This window comes from Rhineura floridana, chromosome 1 (assembly GCF_030035675.1).
Source record: "Rhineura floridana isolate rRhiFlo1 chromosome 1, rRhiFlo1.hap2, whole genome shotgun sequence".
In the NCBI taxonomy this organism is placed as follows: domain Eukaryota; kingdom Metazoa; phylum Chordata; class Lepidosauria; order Squamata; family Rhineuridae; genus Rhineura; species Rhineura floridana.
The window spans coordinates 162,330,236-162,340,797 of NC_084480.1; the positions used below are offsets into that span (position 1 = coordinate 162,330,236).

Sequence of the window (10,562 nt, forward strand, 5' to 3'; positions counted from 1 at the left end):
CTAGGAGTGTAAATAATAAACAACAAAGACGTGCCTATAGGTAGTACAACGGCAAAGAAACACATAATGTACTTCTTTCAAGGATGAGTGACTTTCAGTTGATCTTGTCCCGTCCTACATAAGAAGAGCCTGCTGGATCAGGCCAGTGGCCCATCTAGTCCAGCATCCTGTTCTCACAGTGGCCAACCAGGTGCCTGGGGGAAGCCCACAAGCAGGACCCGAGTGCAAGAACACTCTCCCCTCCTGAGGCTTCCGGCAACTGGTTTTCAGAAGCATGCTGCCTCTGACTAGGGTGGCAGAGCACAGCCATCATGGCTAGTAGCCATTGATAGCCCTGTCCTCCATGAATTTGTCTAATCTTCTTTTAAAGCTGTTCTTTGGTGGCATCTGCAAATCTTTTTTTGGCACAGCCACAACTTTACCTTATTGGAATAAGTCACAGTCAGGGTTCCCAAAGTGTGGTCTGTCGACCATCAGTGCTCCGCAAGTGTCCTTCAGGTGGTCTGTAGCATGTCTGCATTAAATATTCACATTGATTTTTAAGTGTATTTTTCGCTCTTGAGAGGAAATTTTATTTGAAATGTATTGTTGTTGTTCCTTTGCTGCACGTTGAACTGTGTTTTGTTGAAATATGACTTGTATTTTAATATGTATTTTAATATGTATTTTGTATTTTCCTTTTACATGTGTTGAACTGTGGTAGCCTATGGCTCTGAGCAATAAAGATTCATTTTCATTCATTCAACTGTATTTTTATTGCTTTTATTTCTTATATTATTGCTTTACAATTTGAATTCTATGGAATGCAACTTGTAATATAATAAAATACAATATAAGACGTAAAAGAAGCAATAAAATACAATTAAAAACAATACAGTATCTAGCAGACTGCATTACAATTGCTACAACAGGCAGAAAATCATTATGTGGTTCACAAGACTATCAGCAATTTTCAAGTGGTCCATGGGGAAAAACATTTGGGAACCACTGTTCTAAGTAAAAACCAGTTCAAACCTTATAGCTGTATCTGCCTTCCATTTGGTGAATGGATCAGTATGGAAAGAAAGGATCAGTATGGAAGGAACGGATCAGTATGGAAGGGGAGGCTGTGTGTTAGCTACTGAGAAGTCTACTCGATGGCTGACTCACCTCCTTTCACTCTGATGCAGAACAGTTCTGCAACCCAGATGCCCCTATGGGAGGCCCACCAGTGGGATCTGGGTGCAGTGACGCTCTCCCTACTTGTGGCTCCCATCAACTGGTATTCAGAGGTGTGTTGCCTCCAGCTGTGGAAGGTAAGCCCTGTGGCTAGTGACCATGGATAGCCTTATCCCCCACGGATTTGTCTAATCCTTCTCTTACCTACTTTGTTGACCTTTCCCTTTCTACCAGGTATATCCAGACTTTGTACCTTTGCTTAAAAAAAAACCCCAATCCTCAAATCCCATCAACATGGGCAAGGAGAAGACTTACATCAACATTGTGGCAATTGGGCACGTGGACTCGGGAGGTCGACCACCACAGGCCACCTCATCTACAAATGTGGCCACCTCATCTACAAGCGCACCATAGAGAAATCTGAGGAGGCGGCAGCAGAGGTGAGTTAATGCTAGGGCTCAGAGTTAGAAAGAGAGGCAGTGCGTCTAGGCATGTGCAGAGGGAACTGTACCATGGCTTGCAACTAGGATTTTCAGGTGGCTCTGAGCGACTGTTGTTATATTCCTTCAAGTTGATTTCGACTTATGGTGACCCTATGAATTGGCGACCTCCAGTAGCATCTATTGTGAACCACCCTGCTCAGGTCTGTGGCTTCCTTTATGGAATCAATCCATCTCTTGTTTGGCCTTCCTCTTTTTCTACTCCCTTCTGTTTTTCCCAGCATTATTGTCTTTTCTAGTGAATCATGTCCGCTCATTATATGCCCAAAGTATGATAACCTCAGTTTCATCATTTTAGCTTCTAGTGACAGTTCTAGTTTAATTTGTTCTAACATTCAATTTGTCTTTTTCACTGTCCATAGTATGTGCAAAGATCCTAAATTGGGGTGGGGGGGATATAATTGAATAACCAGTGATTTTGTATGCTAGAGAGCCAGTATCTTTAAAAGTAGTGCAAGGGGGAGAATTCCACCTTATGGTTTTTCTTATTACAGGGTTGCCAGAACACCTGCACTTGGCTGCCTTTCTCTTCTCCTAAAGATACAGGATCAGTCTAAGGGATTGAACCTGGCAACCCTATCTGCCACTGACCTCATAGGGAGACTAAGGCTGCAAGCCAACGCATGCCTACTCAGAAGTAAGCTTCACTGGGTTCAATGGGACTGACTCCCAGGTAAGTGTGCATTGGATTGCAGCTTTACCTGGGAGTAAGTCCAATCTGAACACAATGGAGTAGACATGTATAGGATTGCAGCCTAAGAGTGGGATAGCCTTTGCAGATGGTGGGTGTGTAGATTCAGGAGGGAAGTATAATTTCAGCTTATGCACGGTTAACCTCTGGAGCACACTGCCACAAGAAATTGTTGTGGCCACTAACTTTGATGACTTTAAATAAACCCTGGACAGGTCTATCAATGTATACAGGTTCAGTGGAACCTTTTTCATAATCCTTTGTTGATAATTAAACAGGTGTAACAGATTATTGTTGGGACCACAGTGCAGGTGGACCACTTTGGCAGTCCTGATTCCAGCCCCATGGTTAGTCCCAGAAAAACAGCTCCCACAGCATCGTGTGTCATTTTTATCAGGACTGTGGAGGAGGCTAAATCTCCTGGCATGCAGTAGTTGCAATGAAAATTGCACAGCCACCCGCCCGAATTCCATGCCTGGCATTAATTAAAAACAGCAACAATTGAAGGGCTTCTTGAGGGCATGTTTTTGCGTTGTGGCTAAAAGCAGTTTTATCTCTTCCTTGCAGATGGGAAAAAGCTCCTTTAAATATGCCTGGGTGCTGGACAAGCTGAGAGGGAGAGGGGGATCACCACTGACATCTCCCTGTGGAAGTTCGAGACCAGAAAGTACTACATCACCATCATCGATGCCCCGGGCCACCCGGCCTTCATCAAGAACATGGTCACTGGGACCTCTCAGGTAAGCTTGCTGTCTTCCATCCTTAGCTGGGCAGAAGGTATGCCATTAGTTATGGCTTCTTTTTTCTTTGCAAACAGTAAAAACTACCCACCCGTTTAAAATGTGAGTTGTCTTTTAGCAAGGGTTGTTGGAGTAGTTTGCGGAATCATTCAGTGATGAAGATCCTCACTTTTCAGTTCAGCCTTAGATTTGGCTGTGTCTGTGCTAGGCTTTCACTTTACTACAGATTCATGTATAACTGACAAAACTAACGTTTTCAGAGGGGCGGAGGAACGTGGGAACGTGGCTGGGGACAGCAAGAACGACCTCCCCCCATGGAGGCGGGCAACTTCATTGCCCAGGTGAGTGGAGAAGAAGAGGGGTCTTAGGAACATCGGACCCTGTCTTCATACTGTGTCATACTTTTTTGGTTGATCTAGCTTTGTATGGTCCACACCAGTGGTTCTTCAGCCTTGGGTTCCCAGATGTTGATGGACTATGGCTCCCTTCACCCTGACCACTGACCATGCTGTCTGCGGATGATGGGAGTTGTAGTCCAACAACATCTGGGGATCCAAGGCTGAAGATCAGCCATCTACACTGGCTGGCAGCAGCTCTCCAGGGTTTCAGATAGGATTCTCTCGCAGCCCTACCTGGAGATGCCACCAGGTGATTGAACCGGGGACCTTCTGCATGCAAAGCAGATGCTCTACTGCAGAGCTACAGCACTTTCTATACCATTCAGCTGCACATTTCTTGTAGAGATCCATGTCCTTGTAAATCCATAAAGTGGGGGTTGAAAACTTTTTGGTTTGGTAGGCCTGACCTTTATCTCCTCCCATCCACATGGGCCAACTTTGAGAGGTAGGCAGACTGCCCACCTGTTGGTCACCTGATGTGGTCGTGATGTCAGATGATTGGTCTGTGGGAAGTGGGGGCAGGGAGGCTTGCCAGGCCAGACAGCTGCCTTGGGCTGATGGGAGCAGTATCTCAAAACACCCGGTAGAGGCCTGCTTGGGGAAGACACCTGTACAGGGACATTAAGTGTTTCCAGAAGTCCTAACTGTTCTCCTTCCTTGACCTTGACACAGGTGATCATCTTGAACCATCCAGGCCAGCTCTCGGCAGGCTACACCCCAGTGCTGGATTGCCACACAGCCCATATCTCCTGTAAGTTTGCTGAGCTGAGGGAGAAGATTGATCGCAGGTCTGGCAAGAAGCTGGAGGATGACCCCAAAGCTCTGAAGTCTGGAGATGCAGCCATTGTCCAGATGATCCCTGGCAAGCTCGTGTGTGGAGAGCTTCTCTGAATATTCCCCTCTTGGTAAGTTTGGTAAGTGAGGCCAGCGCTTGGCCCCTCTAGCTCAGGACTCTTGACACCAGAGATGGGGAACCTGCAGCCCTCCCGGTGATGATGGGCTGCATCTTCCATCATCTTTAGCCAGGCCAGGCTGGCAGGAGCTGATGGGAGATGAAGTCCAACAACATTTGGAAGGGTTTACAGGTTCTCCATCCCTGATCTGAAAGAATGCCAATAAGATGTATAACAATATCCAATAAATAGTCTTAACTCTATTTCAAAGCCGACAGCCATACTATGAAAACACCTGATCTCAGAAGCTAAGTATGGTCTGATAAATAGCCTGGACCTAAGCCGTATAGGGCTTTATAGGTCATCACCAGCACTTTGAATTGTGTCTGGAAACAGACTGGCAACCAGTGGAGCTTTTTTAACAGGGGGCTGGAACGGTCCCTGTAACCAGCCCCAGTTAACATTCTGGCTGCAGCACATTGTACCAACTGAAGTTTCCAAACAGTCTTCAGAGGCAGCCCCACGTAGAGCATGTTACAGTAATCTAAACAGGATGTAACTAAGGCATGTGTCACCGTGGCCAGATCAGACAGCTCAAGGAACGGGCGCAGTTGGCGCACTAATCTTAATTGTGCAAAAGCACTCCTGGCCACTGCAGAAACCTGGGACTCCAAATTTAACGCTGAGTCCAGGAGCACACCCAAACTGCGAACCTGTGTCTTCAGAGGGAGTGTAACCCCATCCAGCACAGGCTGTATCCCTATTCCCTGATTCGCCTTACCTCTGTCTTGTCTGGATTAACCTTCAATTTGTTCACCCTCATCCAGTCCACCACTGACGCCAGACATTGGTTTAAAACTTAGACAGCTTCCTTGGAATTAGGTGGAAAGGAGAAATAGAGTTGGGTATCATCAGCATACTGATGGCACCGAACCCCGAACCCCCGGACAACATCTCCCAGCGGTTTCATGTAGATGTTAAATAGCATAGGGGACAAAACTGAGCCCTGAGGGACCCCACAGGCGTCGAACAGGAATCCCCCAGCACCACTTTCTGTGTTCGTCCCTCCAGGAAGGAATGGAGCCACTGCAAAACAGTGCCCCCAAGTCCCATCCCAGCAAGGCGGCCCAGAAGAATACCATGGTCGATGGTATCAAAAGCCGCTGAGAGGTCCAGCAGAACCAACAGGGACACACACCCCTGTCCAGTTCTCTGCGTAGGTCATCCACCAAGGTGACCAAAGCCGTCTCCGTCCCATAACCAGGCCTGAAACCAGACTGAAATGAATCCAGATAATCTGGTTCATCCAAGAATCCCTGGAGCTGGGAGGCCACCACACGCTCTATTACCTTACCCGAAACTGGAATATTGGACACTGGCCGGTAATTATCCATTAGGGAGGGCTTTTTTAACAAAGGCCTTACAACTGCCTCCTTTAGGCAACCTGGAACTCTGCCTTGGTGTAAGGAGGCATTAACCACTCCCTTCACCCACTCAGCCAGTCCCTCTCTGGCACTTTTTATAAGCCAGGAAGGGCAAGGGTCTAGCAGACATGTGGTGGCTCTCACCTCTCCAAGGATCTTGTCCACATCCTCAGGACGAACAAATTGAAAAGAATCCATCATTATTGGACAGACAGGAGCCAAAGTTACATCCCCCGAGACTGTATCAATTATAGTGTCTAAGTCGGAACGAATCTGAGCTACTTTATCTGCAAAGTGCTGTGCAAACTCTTGACAGCGGGCTGTTGAGTGATCTATATTACCCTCTCGGGGGCCAGAATGTAAAAGACCCCTGACCACTCGAAACAGCTCCACTGGACGGCTCCCCGCAGGTGCAATGGTGGCAGAATCATAGAATCATAGAGTTGGAAGGGGCCTTGTAGGCCATCAAGTCCAACCCCCTGCTCACAGCAGGAAATCCACAGCTAGAGCATCTCCCGCAGACAGCCGTCCAGCCTCTGCTTGAAGACATCCAGCAAAGGGCATCCCACCACCTCCCTAGGCAGTCGGTTCCATTGCCGAACTGCCCTTACTGTCAAGAAGTTCCTTCTAATGTCCAATCTGAATCTACGCTCCTGCAACTTAAAACCATTAGACCTAGTCCTACCCTCTGGGGCAGCAGAGAACAAATCTGTACCCTCCTCTGTGTGACAGCCCTTCAGGTACTTAAAGAGTGCAATCATGTCACCCCTCAGCCTTCTCTTCACCAGACTGAACATGCCAAGTTCCTTCAACCTTTCCTCATAAGACTTGTTCTCCATACCGGCTATCATCCTCGTCGCCCTCTTCTGAACTCGCTCTAACTTGTCTATATCTTTCTTAAAATGAGGCGCCCAGAACTGAACGCAGTATTCCAGATGAGGCCTGACTAATGCAGAATATAGTGGGACTATTACTTCCCTCAACCTGGAAACTATAGTTCTGTTTATGCAACCCAAAACTGCATTTGCCTTTTTTGCCGCAGCATCACACTGCTGGGTCATGTTCAACTTGCGATCCACTACAATTCCAAGGTCCTTCTCACGCGCACTACTGCTAAGCCGGGTATTTCCCATCCTGTACCCGTGCATTTTGTTTTTGTGGCCTAAGTGCAGAATCTTGCATTTGTCTTTATTGAATGTCATTTTATTAATTTCAGCCCAATTTTCTAGTCTATCCAGGTCCCTTTGGATTTTATTCCTGTCTTCCATTGTGTTAGCTATCCCTCCCAGTTTCGTATCATCTGCAAACTTCATAAGGCTTCCCTCCACCCCGTCATCTAAGTCACTGATAAAAATGTTGAAGAGTATCGGCCCCAGGACAGAACCCTGTGGCACTCCACTCGAAACCTGCTTCCAGTCCGAAAAGAATAACTGGGGGTGCTCACCCCAAAATCTTCTCTGGGCCAGGACAAATCATGCACCTCAGGAAAGGGGAGGGTGTCCTCTATAACATACCACTGCGTCCTGTCTGGCCAAGAGATTCTGCAGGGCACAGGGCGCAGATGAGGGCATCTACGTATAACAAATATGTACAAAAATGGACAAAAACATCCTCTATGAGAATCCATGACCCAGAGTTTCTTGTGGGCAGAAAGAGTGGATCTGAGCAACTATACACATCCAAATATTTAAATAAGGTGTGGGGGGGAAGGATCTGGTGTTGCCCACTCCAAAACGTTCTTCGAAATACCATAAATCATACACATATTCATACAGAACAGGGTCCTCTGCAAGATGGCATTGGTTCCAAGCCAGGTCAGAGCTTTTTGTTCAGTCATGGCACAGACAAGGTCATTCATCATTTCTGATTTTAGAGTGTTTTTAACATTTTTGCAGTTTACAAAATCAACACCATTTCACATGGGCTGGAATTAAACAATTTCACCCATTCGAAATAATCTCCTGGTTTTCAATCATCTCTGAAATAGTAGGAGATTTAGAAGAGCACCTTCTGAACCGCACATTGCACATCATCGTTATTATTTGGTCCTTTATAGCCTCATTGCTACAATATGACTTGGATTACTATTTTTCTTTGTGAAGTCTTGGAACAACTCATCTGTTGCACAAACATCACTACATCCTGTGTTCTGAAGTTCCCTAATTCCATCATAGAAGTTCTAATCACTTGCATTTCCCAGATTGTGGAAAGAAACAAAGTGATTTCCAGTGTTGAAAGTTATCCTTACCACTTTGTACCTGGAAATCTCTGGCATCTCATAGAGGACACCCTCCCCTTTCCTGGGGTGTATGATTTGTCCTGACCCAGAGCAGATTTTAGGGTGGGCACCCCCAGTTACTTATTTTCTATGATTTATGACATCAATATGTATTTATGATAATCTCAGAAGCCTGATGATTTTGATTGCATAAATGTATTGTTATTCTTGATGGGAAGAGTCCCCCAATCACAGTGATATATCATACAGGGTACCTCAACATATATTATGGGGTTCAGAGACATGTTAAGTTTGGCTTGAAGTTGGTGTAGCTGTCAATTTTTCTTCTTTGTTAGTGTTTTGAACTTTCAAGCAAATAAGGAACTGGGAACTAGGAACTAACTTCAGCACCATATCAGAATGGCATAGGGGATATTTTCAATTTAACATTGCAGAATGCGAAAAATCCACGCTGACTATAGCCACTTTCGTGGCTGTATAATTATGTAATATTTATTTATTAAGAGGATTTATATCCTGCCTTTCCACTGTTAAGAACAGCATTCGGGGCAGCTTAAACTTGGTAAAAATAAAAATGCACAATCAATGTAAAAACAATAAGAACGCAGCCAACATAAAACAAGTCACTGCAGTACTATAAAAATCATACAACTTTTAACACAGATAGAAATCAAGATTTCAATATTATCAGTTCTGTCAATCATCTTAAGAACATAAGAACATAAGAAGAGCCTGCTGGATCAGGCCAGTGGCCCATCTAGTCCAGCATCCTGTTCTCACAGTGGCCAACCAGGTGCCTGGGGGAAGCCCGCAAGCAGGACCCGAGTGCAAGAACACTCTCCCCTCCTGAGGCTTCCGGCAACTGGTTTTCAGAAGCATGCTGCCTCTGACTAGGGTGGCACAGCACAGCCATCATGGCTAGTAGCCATTGATAGCCCTGTCCTCCATGAATTTCTCTAATCTTCTTTTAAAGCCATCCAAGCTGGTGGCCATTACTGCATCTTGTGGGAGCAAATTCCACAGTTTAACTATGCGCTGAGTAAAGAAGTACTTCCTTTTGTCTGTCCTGAATCTTCCAACATTCAGCTTCTTTGAATGTCCACGAGTTCTAGTATTATGAGAGAGGAAGAAGAACTTTTCTCTATCCACTTTCTCAATGCCATGCATAATTTTACACACTTCTATCATGTCTCCTCTGACCCGCCTTTTCTCTAAACTAAAAAGCCGCAAATGCTTCAACCTTTCCTCGTAAGGGAGTCGCTCCATCCCCTTGATCATTCTGGTTGCCCTCTTCTGAACCTTTTCCAACTCTATAATATCCTTTTTGAGATGAGGAGACCAGAACTGTACACAGTATTCCAAATGCGGCCGCACCATAGATTTATACAATGGCATTATGATATCGGCTGTTTTATTTTCAATACCTTTCCTAATTATCGCTAGCATGGAATTTGCCTTTTTCACAGCTGCCGCACACTGGGTCGACATTTTCATCGTGCTGTCCACTACAACCCTGAGGTTTCTCTCCTGGTTGGTCACCGCCAGTTCAGACCCCATGAGCGTATATGTGAAATTCAGATTTTTTGCTCCAATATGCATAATTTTACACTTGTTTATATTGAATTGCATTTGCCATTTTTCCGCCCATTCACTCAGTTTGGAGAGGTCTTTTTGGAGCTCTTCGCAATCCCTTTTTGTTTTAACAACCCTGAACAATTTAGTGTCGTCAGCAAACTTGGCCACTTCACTGCTCACTCCTAATTCTAGGTCATTAATGAACAAGTTGAAAAGTACAGGTCCCAATACCGATCCTTGAGGGACTCCACTTTCTACAGCCCTCCATCGGGAGAACTGTCCGTTTATTCCTACTCTCTGCTTTCTGCTTCTTAACCAATTCCTTATCCACAAGAGGACCTCTCCTCTTATTCCATGACTGCTAAGCTTCCTCAGAAGTCTTTGGTGAGGTACCTTGTCAAACGCTTTTTGAAAGTCTAAGTACACTATGTCCACTGGATCACCTCTATCTATATGCTTGTTGACACTCTCAAAGAATTCTAATAGGTTACTGAGACAGGACTTTCCCTTGCAGAAGCCATGCTGGCTCTGCTTCAGCAAGGCTTGTTCTTCTATGTGCTTAGTTAATCTAGCTTTAATAATACTTTCTACCAGTTTTCCAGGGACAGAAGTTAAGCTAACTGGCCTGTAATTTCCGGGATCCCCTCTGGATCCCTTTTTGAAGATTGGCGTTACATTTGCCACTTTCCAGTCCTCAGGCACGGAGGAGGACCCAAGGGACAAGTTACATATTTTAGTTAGCAGATCAGCAATTTCACCTTTGAGTTCTTTGAGAACTCTCGGGTGGATGCCATCCGGGCCCGGTGATTTGTCAGTTTTTATATTGTCCATTAAGCCTAGAACTTCCTCTCTCGTTACCACTATTTGTCTCAGTTCCTCAGAATCCCTTCCTGCAAATGTTAGTTCAGGTTCAGGGATCTGCCCTATATCTTCCACTGTGAAGA

General features: G+C 45.4%; 1 pseudogene; it reads left to right on the forward strand.

The window, feature by feature from the left end:
• Window positions 1-1,452: 1,452 nt before the first annotated feature.
• On the forward strand, window positions 1,453-8,039 carry LOC133377003 (elongation factor 1-alpha, somatic form-like; annotated as a pseudogene).
• The last annotated feature ends 2,523 nt before the right edge of the window (window positions 8,040-10,562 follow it).